This window comes from Micromys minutus (assembly GCF_963924665.1).
Source record: "Micromys minutus genome assembly, chromosome: 6".
Taxonomy (NCBI): domain Eukaryota; kingdom Metazoa; phylum Chordata; class Mammalia; order Rodentia; family Muridae; genus Micromys; species Micromys minutus.
In genome coordinates, this window is record NC_137975.1 from 59,495,197 (window position 1) to 59,506,688 (window position 11,492).

Consider the following 11,492-nt stretch of genomic DNA (forward strand, 5'->3'; position numbering starts at 1 on the left):
TCTGGTCCCTCCTGTTTATTTAAGAAACAAATATTACTTTCACTGTGAATAACTATAAAGTGTCAAAAAGGCAATCTGGCTTTTTCTTTTTAATTTGTTTGTTTGGTTGGTTTTTTGTTTTGTTTTGTGTTTGTCGTTTTTGTTGTTGTTGTTTTCCCTAAGAATGATCTGTAAAGGGCAAAAATATAAAAAACAAAATGGACCAAGTCACCTGACCATAGCTCTGGGTTGAGAAGTAAAGTCAGGAAGACAGCACAAAAGGGTGAGGTCATTGTTTACCTAACCCCTACTGGTCCTGAAAAATATGTGTGAAGGAGCCCTCCAAAGCCAGAGACAGAGGTACCAATCGCTCCTAAGAAACCTGAACACTCATTTAAGCAAAACACTAGCCAATGAGAAAGAAAGAACAGATAATTAATTCTATTGACTTTACAGCTCTTCTGGGTGAATTTATTGGGGGGGGGAGGCAGGGGGCGGTACAGGCAGGAGTGGGTGTCATTTGGGAAAGGTTTAGGCTCATGTGATGAAGCGATGTTGCTTTCAAATTGAGCAAATAATCGTTTAACTTCCTTTTTCCAGGACTGCTTCTTCACTTCTGGGAAATCTTAAGAAAACACAGAAGCACCATCGAACTCAGAAGCGGAAGTCAAGGGTTTGAAATGTGATGGTACAGCCTGCTCTCTAGTCCCCAGTAGAAGCAGCGAGATTTGAAGAAACGTCTTCTGTCTTCTGTATTGATTGTAACTTCATGTTTCTTTAAATCTTATTTTAAAAATCTGTCTGCCATTTACGATTATGTTTCCAAGGTTATTTTTCAGCCTTTGTATCAAGGCTGCCATAAAACAGCATTGTTTACCGTTAGCGTTCATTCTAAGCTCCACCCCACAGTTACCTGGCAACAGCCAGGTATGCCTCACACTATAAAAAGAGCTGCTTGCCTCTCCTCACTCTCCTCTTGTTCCTCTTGCTCTTGCCTTTTTGCCCCTGCTCTCTCCCCATCCCTCCTCGCCCCCTTCTCTTCTTTCTCTCACCTAACTTCTTAACACCCCTCCAAATGTCCTGAATAAACTGTATTCTATACTTTATACCATCCTGTGGCTGATCCCTCAGGGGCACACTTCACACTTCCATATCTCCCCCTCTCTTTATCTTGTTACAAACATATCATTTACCTTTCCAACAACCCAAATTGTCTTAAATACTCAGTATGTGTGGGAGGGTGGGAGTGGGGTGTGTGTGTGTGTGTGTGTGTGTGTGTGTGTGTGTGTGTGTGTGTGGTGTAGACACGCATGTGTGCTTACATGTAGAGGACAGAGGACAACCTCAGGTTTTGGTTTCCAGGATTTATACACCTTTGAGAGTTTCTCAGTGGGTCCTGGACTCATCATTTAGGCCAGGCTGACTGACCAGCAAGACAGAGAGGCCATTCTTTGTTTATCTCCCCAGCACAAAAGTGACAAGAGTGGAGAGCCATGCTTGGTTCTGTAATATGATTTCTGGAGATCAAAATGAATTCCTCATGCTTGTTTGGCATATATACAGTGAGATACATCCTAGGACGCAGCATCTTTTTATGCTGGCCCTGATCAATCAAGTAGGTGGTTTGCCCTGTTCTTGTTCATCCACAGTCCCCTGTGTGCATGAAATATTTCCCCTTATGTTTGTCAAAATTCTAACACAAGTACTTACATCCCTCTCAAGTACATTAATAACACAGGACATGCAGCAGCTCTTTATATCTATCTATCTAGATTTAGATAATGATATAGATAGATAGATAGATAGATAGATAGATAGATAGATATCATTATCTATTAGCTCACACAGGCTATATATTTAATAGCTTACTTCATCCAAATGGTGTCAATTCAATCATTTTTCTCAAGAAAACAAAACTCTCAGTACCCATAGCCACCAGTCAAACTGTGTGACCAAGAGAAGGGATGTGGCAATTACCAGGAAGAACTGCATATTTTCTGATTTCACTGTCCTTCAGCAAAACCCTCCCACAAACAACTGTACCTGACACATCTTCCATGTGTTTCAAAAAAAGTGTCATCTCCTCTACCATCACTTCAGAGAAGTCTTTCATTTAATGTGTGTTAATATTTTAGTTACTAAAATTATACATGTAGATAAGTCTTTGGAATCTTGCTCTTGTGTTTTTCTGTTTGTTTGCTCATTTGCTGGTTTTCTAGAGAGGTTTTGCTATGTAGTCATGACCAGCTTAAAATCCACTTATATAGATAGGTTGGCCTGAAGCTTGCATCCTCCTTCTGCCCCCTCTGTGGTTGGATCAAAGATGTGTACTACCGTGCTAAGCTCAGTTCTCACTTTTAAGTGGGATTCCATCTTCTCAATGGATGTGCCATGTGGATTATGCCCAGAAGAGACAGAGTTATGGGCTTTTAAAAACTGTGGAGTTAAAATGTCAGAATAACTGTATTAACACCTGCTTAGACTTAGGAGTCCTCTGATCATTAGGGCACGTAGGACAAAGGTCTTCATTATAGCCCATTCTTAAAACATTTTGATGAAAAACATTTGCTACTTTCTAGTCTAAATCTAGATAAGATAGCAGTGCATTGTGGGATAAGTCTGGGACCATTCTGTGTATCAGAACAGTGCACTTGGGTTTAGACGGAGACCTCAAAGGTCGGGAGCACTTGCAAACCTTGCAGAGAACCATTCATTTCTAAAACCACATCATGCAGCTCAAAAGAGGCTTCAACTCCATTTCCAAGGGATCTGATTCCCACCCTGACCTTCCTCCATTCCTGCACACAGGCATTGTACACATAGACAAGGGACAAGCAGGTACACCAATATACATATAGAAAATTTAAATTAAAAAAATGTAAAACCATCACACTCTTCCATACTATAGGCATAGCTTTAAACATAGAATGCCTTCTCGTGTAAGACATTGGCCCTTGCTGTAAAAAGAATTGCAGTTAATGTGTGTAGACTGCTTAACCTGAGATGCAAACTCATGGTAAATAATGAAAGTGAACATGGGGTACTGAGAGTTAAGGTACAGGCATCCTAATAACCATGTTTGAAGCCATAATCAGTTTTTTAGAAACTTATTATTAAGCAACATATACAGTGCTTAAAGATAATAATGCTGCAAAAAAGCTACTCAGAGAAGCACTTGACTTGATTTAGAGTAATCCCCCATATGTAAGGATGCTCCAAGATTCTTGAATATATTAAGCGAGCAGTAGTAGAAAATTATATACATATATACACACATAAATAAATAATTTGTACAAATAAAATGCATAACATAAATTTATAATATATAAATAATAAAAATGTCATATAAATAAAATGAAAATATGTGCGATGGCTACTTCTGGCCATCAATTTGAGTGCATTTGGAATGGAATAAACCCAAATGGCTGGGAACACCTGTGAGAGATTTTTTTTCTTTCCTTAATCATTTGAAAGAGAAAAAAAAAATCCAATGAGTTATTTGGCAAGTCTACAATAATCTTCTCTAGATGTCAGCATCTCATCACAAAGGATGATTCTAGTAGCAGAACAAATGAACACTCCAGACGGTTGATTATTCTAAGGTTTTGGGGATTTTTCACCCCAGATATGGCCTAAGAAATGAAAGAGAAAGAAGAATGTAAAATTAACCATCCAGGGACTGATAACACAATAAAATGTATTCAAATTTCTAAGGAGAACAATTAGTACACGGTTTGTAAACTTAATAAATCTGCCTAATTCCACTTTAAAAACTCAACTAGTAAGAATAAAACATATAAACACGTTATCATTAAAATTGCATAAAAATTGTTTTACTGCATCTTTTTGAAGTCACAGGACTCCAATCCAATAATCACTTGGGTGGAAAATAACCAAAGCCACTCTAATGAGACAACATTTCAACGCAAAATGAAACTGAGTTTTGTGGCTCTACAGCACAGCCGTGTAGAGAGCATATGAAAATGGAGACGCATATTTCTGGGCTGTTTTCTAAAAGTTAGTCAAAGCTCTCTCCATGTGGGTGTCTGTTAACCCTCCAAAAGATTAAGAGCTTGAAAGACACTGTACACTGTGCTGGCGAATGTGAAGGCAACATGAAGCTGTAAAGAGAGTTCTGTGAGTTTGTATACATATCTCTGTGTGTGCGTGCATTGTGCATACGTGTGTGTGTGTGTGTGTTCGCGCACACATGTGCTTATTCTTACCCTGTAAAAGAATTTTGTACTTGATTCTATCAAGGTAGTTCTAATTTTACCTAATCTTTTTAAAGTATTCAAACAATGTGGTGTAGGAGATGGCCTTAAATTCTGTGAAAACACACAGCGTCCTGGTTTTGTGAGGCTAAGCACTCTTTGGGAACACTTGGACGTTTTGCTCCTGAGAATGGTCACACTGCACTACTAGTTCATGCCTATCCCTGTAGCCCTTTCATCTGGTCTGAAAAGAACAAAATACTGGGACACATACATGTTTTTGGCTCTAGGGACCAAAGAGTCTCTTTGGCAACTCTCTAGCATGTCACTATGGCAGATATCTGTGCGCTGTAGTGAGATGGTCAGTACGCTGCTTTAATGCCGTCAGTCTTGTACATGCTCAGGACTGTAGAGACAGAGACGTCCTCTGCCTTCCTTGTGCTGTGACCTGCTTTTCACCGTTTATTTCAACCATTTAGAAATTCGAAAGTTGCTCTCCGCCAGATTGCCGCCATTATGGACACAAGCCACGTGTAACCCATCAAGCTGGCTAGGGTAACCAAGGCGTTGGGCAGGACCAGTTTGCAGGGACAGTGCATGGAGGTGAGAGGGGAATTGATGGATGACACCAACTGCTCTATCATTCACATCAAAGGCCCCGTTCGAGAGGGCAATGTGCTCACCCTATTGGAGTAACAACGAGAAGCTTGTAGGTTGTCCTGACCTTGCTGCTGGGCCCTGGATATCCACTACAGAATGACCTGCAACTGTTAAATGAAATATTTGTGTTTTTTTTTTTTTTAAAGAAGAAGAAATTCGAAAGTTGTGTTTTGATCACAGTAGTATCAAATCTCAGCAGACTTGAACTTTTCTGAGAACCAAATTTCTCCTAGTCTGGACTCAGTGCTGTTCATGAAGGTAGGCCCTGTGATTCGGTCTGATTTTATTTATGACATTTAGTGACCAGCGCAGATTAGGAAATGGGAAATATTTAATTGAGTTGAAGTTACTGTGAAAAATATGGCTGACTTTTCAAAAAAAATTAGCTATTTTATTAATCTGTAATATCTAACTTGGAATCTTTAATCACAGTCAAAAGAGAATGTCTCACATTACTTAATTTTCCAATTTAAAATTAGCAACTGTAGCTGTGGAGATTTGCTGGTCTGAGTAAAGAAGATTTCCAGGTATTAATAGAGTAGACAAAATGTCCAGTTTAATTTTAGAGCAACCATGAATGTGGTCTATGGTACTATTTAGCACCTGTGTAACCTTGGAGAAGTTCCTTGACCATTATCAACCCTCAGTTTTCTCTTAGTAGAGGAGTGTAAAATTTAATTATATTATTATGCATATTTTATTATTCTAGTGTATTATTATAAAGACCATCTATCTTCTCTATTAGTATCAAAAATAACTTATTTAGAACAGCTGAGCATTGCGACCTTCAACCCCCAGACTCAGGAACGTGAGTCAGAAGAATCATGAATTTTGTGAGCTACCTATTACCTAGGGAGATTTAAGTGAAAACAGCTCTCTCTCTCTCTCTCTCTCTCTCTCTCTCTCTCTCTCTCTCTCTCACACACACACACACACACACACACACACACACACAGAGAGAGAGAGAGAGAGAGAGAGAGAGTGACAAACAGAGACAGAAACAGAGAGACAGAAACACACAGCAAAGAAAACAAAAAAACAAGAAAACACAGACACCTTTAGTACATTACCTAGCAGTACCAAGTCTTTGATAGCCGAGGTGATGTGGAGGTAGCACGTAGTCAGGCTGGGATAGGAACTACTTCTTGGTAAAAATCTTAGGTGTAAAAAGTAAATAAAGGCAAAATATTTATAGCACAAATTTTTCTACATGTAGAAACTTTGTATATATATGTATAACCATAACTTGAAATATTTTTAAAAGGGAACAATACCAACAAGTGCTTTAAAAGACGAAAGAGCCCCTTGCTTAAAAGGTGGCGCAGTGAATTTGCTGAAGAAAGCCAGGGTCGATCCTTGGTAACTTTCATGCTTCAATAATAAACACAGGTCAAGCAAGCAACCAAAGGAATCCAGTGGCAGCTCAGCAAATAGAAGCATTTATATTTCCAGCATCCACATAAATTCTGGGTGTCTGCAATCCTAGAGGACATGAAATGCAGACGGGGATCCCTAGAACAAGCTGTCTACCTAGACCAAGAAAATCTGTGAGCCTGGAGTGAGAGATTCTGTCTGTTCCTATGGTAGAGAGAAACTGAGGAAGGCACGCTGGGTGAACCTCTGCCCTTGGAAAGCACGCACACACACACATGAGAACAAGCATGTGTACAGACATACAATACTATACATGCTTACAGGAGCAGAAAGTAATCCCTATTTTTGGAATAAAAAATCCAACTTTAAATAATGTAATTTAGTCTGATAATACCATTCAATTAGGTAATTGAAAAAAATTATTAAGTCTTTCATTAAAATTAAGGCAAAAAAAAAGACCTTTTGCTATTTTCAAGGACCAACAGTTAATAGGAAAACTTTTACTTGAGTAAAAGAAAAACTCTGAAACTCTATAATGAACCCCCTTTGCCTCCCCATGTTTGCTCCAATGCATGAATTACAGCTATTGATTTCTAGCTTGCTCCCATGTCTCATGTCCCTGTACATTTACATTTATCTTGTAAATGACTGTTATATTAGATTTTTTCCAAGGCCTATCTCATTATACAACCCTAACACTCGAATATTTCCAGGGGGTTATTTTCTTCTCTACATTGAGTTAGCGTCTCTATGGCTTCCAGGAACCTTCTCCTGGGAACTTAATTTATGTGTCCCATCTTCTCGGCCGTTCTTTAGCGTGCTCGGTCTTCTTATGCTGTTAACTACTTCTTCTCTATTTTGTGCATTTTCTCATAGCCAGGCATCCTCTGCCCTTTGTCTGTCAGAAGCTTCGATGATGTCTCCTTTTTTCCCAGGTATCCTTTCAACCCTGTTTGATGCGGCTATGCCAGACTGACATTCTCTGTGCTTGATGCGTCAATCACTTACTCTCTCCGATTCTCAGTGACACGGTCTCAGCTAGGAATGAATGTAACAGTCAATGCGGGTGTCTAATGAACAGGAAAATACTGGCTATGCCATTTGCTGGACCAATACTAAGTCTGGCAAACAAGCTCCCCCACTTTCATTATAAGTGCGGATTTCCCAAGTCACAGCACTTGGCTTGCAAAATAATTAATCTTGCCTCCAGTTCTTTGTGGAGGGCCTAATCATGTACAGTTAAATATTTTCTGGGTATGTCACTAAAGGATCGGGTTTTAATTTTTAGAAAGGTAGAGGGAAGTTTGCAATGTCTGTCTGGAAAACGTTCCACGGGAGAATTATTGCAGGTAGACTTCATGGCTTGAGTATTGGATGCTTAGACAGCCTATAGTTTCTGCTGGAAGCAGACTCAGTAGTGGTCTGGTGGCTGTGACCCTTCTCCATTCACACATTCAATGACTTATTATTTAGGTATGTACTCAGTCCTTCATTTTCATAAGAAAAAAAAAATACCTTCCATCCTGACCAGTTTGAGAGGAAATGAAATTAGTAAAAGAGAATTTCTGCAGACTGATCATTGTCAGAAAATATAACCACCATGTCTCTTGACAAATCCCAAAAGGAGATGTAGCTCTTTGTGGTGTCAACCGATGCTTAAGAAACACCATTAGTCTGGGAGAACAGTTTAGCCATCAAGTTCTTGTACTGCACCCGTGGAAGACCTGAGCTTGAACCACATCTGACAGATCACAACTACCTATTATTTTCAGCTCCAGGGGATCCGGTGCTTCTGACCTCTCCAGGCATCTCCACACGTGTATTTGTGTACCCAGACAAGGATATACACACAAACACAACATTAAAAATAATACATTTTAAAGAAAACCGCCTATCATTCAGCAACAAGAGGACAGACGATAAAACAAGCTTTATAAAACATTAGAGGGCAAGATCTGGAGAGATGGTTCAGTGGTTAAGAACAGCGGTTGCTCTTCTAGAGGACCTAAGTCCAATTCCTGACACTCACAGGGCAGCTCATATTACCCATAATCCAATTACAAATGATTGGCACCCTCATGCCAACAGGCAGGCTGAACATCAGTACACATAAAATTTAAGAAAATAAAATAAACTTACGTGGCAAAGAACACCGAAGACGGTAACCATGTACAGTATCCCAGTGAACTGTAAACAAACACGATTGTTAAAAGGAAAGCAATGAGACCAATTTCGTTTACATGAAGCTCAACCAAAGTCTCTCAAGACTCAGTAATAAATTACTTTAGGGATGCCTTGGATTTGGACGGACAAAGGAAATCAGCAAGCAATGCGCAAGGCTCCATCTGCCTTGCTTCATTACTTTACAGCACTGAGAATTGAAGGTAGAGCCCTCGTGCATTAGACCGTGCTCTACCATGGGGCTGGAGCTGGGTTCCCTGACCAGATTCTGCTATTATTTTACTTTATTATCATTAAAATTTATTTATTTTTATTCTTTAGTCCTTTTTAACAGTCCAGACTTCATTTTCCACTCAGTCTGTCCCATCCAGACCACTCCTCACCCCATTCCTCCCACTCCACCCTCCAAGATTTCCCCACCCCAGCCCCTATCCTTCTGGGCCTGCCCACTCCCTGGGGCCTCAAGTGTCTCAAAGGTTAAGTGCATCTTCTCCCACTGAAGCCAGACCAGATAGTCCTCTGCTGTATATGTGTCAGGAGCCTCATATAAGCCGGTGCATGCTGCCTGGTTGGTGGCTCAGTGTCTGAGAGATCTTGGGGATCCAGGTCAGTTGAGACTACTAATCTTCCCATGGGGCTACCCGCCTTCTCAATTTCTTGCAGCTTTTCCCCCAATTCAACCACGGGGGTCTTTGGCTTTTTGTACATTAATTGAGTCTAAGTATCTGCCTCTGACTCTCAGCGGCTTGTTGGCCCTCTCATGGGCAGCCATGCTAGGCTCTTGTCTGCAGGCACACCACAGCATCTCTAACAGTGTCAGGTCGCTGGGTGTCCCATTGAGCTGTATTCCCCAGTTGGGCCTCTCACTGGACCTTCTTTCTCTAATGCTCGTCTCCATTTTTGTCCCTGCAGTTCCTTCAGACAGGAGCAATTCTGGGTCAGAGTTATTGACTGTGGGATGGTAACCCCATCCATCACTTGATGCCCTGTTTTTCTGCTGGAGGTAGGCTCTACAAGTTCTCTCGCCACAGTGGAGCACTTCATCCAAGATCCCTCCCTTTGAGTCCTGAGGGTCTCTCACCTTCCCGGTCTCTGGTACACTCTAGAGGATTCCCCCACTTCCTCCCTCCCAAGGTTGCCTGTTTCCGTTCTTTCTGCTGGCCCTCGGGGCTTCACTCCGACTATTTTATCTGTCTGTTTTTTACTTTGTGTTTTGAGGTCAGCCTTGCACTTTGGAACCTCCAGCCTCTACCTGTCCCCACTGATCAACATCCCCATCTGTGAAACCCAAGTGATCTGCTAGCCGCTTCCTCTGGTTGTGTGTTTAGTGCGGAAGAGGCATCTTAGGCTGATCTCCAAACGGGCACGCTGTAGCTTGCCTTGCCCAGCCCCTGGAATCAGGCCCCATTATTTTGCATTGGAATTGACCAGTTACCTGGACCTCTCCAGTGTCCATAACATTGCTCAGTAACTATCACCATATTCTGATTATTTTTACTTTGCTACAAAATATCTCTAAAGCTCTACCTTGCGTTTGCTATTTCTGTGTTATCATGTACTAAAGCATTCTCTACCCTCTGCAGGCTACCATGAGGTCCCTCTAAGTGACCCCCCCACCCATGACATTCATGGTAGCTGAATGTTGTCTATTCTGTTATGTCTCCATTAAACACACAGAGTTCAAAGACACTAAATCTTGCCAATCTGTCCCATGGAGAGTGTCACAGGAGGCCTCTCTCCCTGAAGCTTGTCTTCCCTGGAACTGCTAACTCTGCCCCTCCCACACCAAAAACTTCACTTAGCTCTTGTCACTTCTAGCAAATCCCAGCTCCCAGTTTGTCGTCACCATTCACACTGCATCCCTCCTGAAATAAATGCATTGTGTATTTCAAATTATCAGGGCATTTGAGCTGAGCATCCATCCATGTTGAATGGAGGAATATGTTGAAGTGCATAACATAATTATAAAAAACGCACATATTTGCAGGACCTTAATTCTTTTGGTCCATTAGAATAAATGCTGACAAAATTGCAATAATGCAATTTAAGCCTTTGGAATACACTGGAAGCTCAGTGTATTCATATTAGACTGAAATCTCCATTACCCTCGATCTAATGACATCATCTGCCCTCTCATTTCCCTGAACAACCTGATAATCACCATGGCAGACTTGTGATGCATCAGAGTTAGAAAAAGTAATTTTTAAAAATTATTTCTTTTACTTTTTAAGATTAAAATGTGATTAGATCATTTACCCCTTTCCTTTCCTCTTTTAAAACCCTTCCATATACCCGTTCCTGTTCCCTTCCAAATTCATGGTGTCTTCTTTTCATTAATTGTTTATGCACATGCGTGTGTGTGTATGCACGTGCGTGCACACACACACACACACACAATCATCAAAATAGAATAAAAGAGTATTCCTGACACAAGTAAATAAATAAGTCAGTCTTTTTTGTTTGGTTTGATTTGGTTTTTTTATTATAAAGGATCATTCCAAAATGGGGCACTGGATTGATGGCCTTTGTTCTGTAAACAGCTAACTTTAGGAGTTCTAAACTTACTTTTGTGGCTCTTAGTGTCTGTGTATTAGAAATTGACAGAAAAAATCCCAGAGAATTGTTTAGCTTTAGATATGATAAACCTCGTAGAATGTGACTAAATTAACAAAGAAGACTGGAGCCATTGCCAGGTGCCTGACCAGTATTATCATGATTCTCTCTCTGTCTCTGTCTCTGTCTCTGTCTCTGTCTCTCTCTCTCTCTCTCTCTCTCTCACACACACACACACACACACACACACAGAGAGAGAGAGAGAAAGAAAGAGAGAGAGAGAGAGAGAGAGACAGTCATAAGGGCTAGAGAGATGACTCCGTGATTAAGAACACTTGTTCTTCCAGAGGACCTGGGTTTAATTTCAAGCACTCACTGGTGGTTCTCAACTATCAACCATCAGTTAATCCCATATCCAAGGGATCTGATAGCCTCTTATGCCCTTCTTGAGTATTGTACATACACAGTACACATACATTCACACTGGCAGAACATTCACACAAAATACATTTTTAAACAAGAATTAAAAAT

At 40.6% G+C, this 11,492-nt stretch overlaps 1 pseudogene across 1 annotated transcript; it reads left to right on the top strand.

Moving 5' to 3' along the window:
• Nucleotides 1-4,709: 4,709 nt before the first annotated feature.
• Nucleotides 4,710-4,916, top strand: LOC308422020 (small ribosomal subunit protein eS28-like; annotated as a pseudogene). The gene has a single exon. The product of its transcript is annotated as a small ribosomal subunit protein eS28-like (transcript).
• Nucleotides 4,917-11,492: the final 6,576 nt, after the last annotated feature.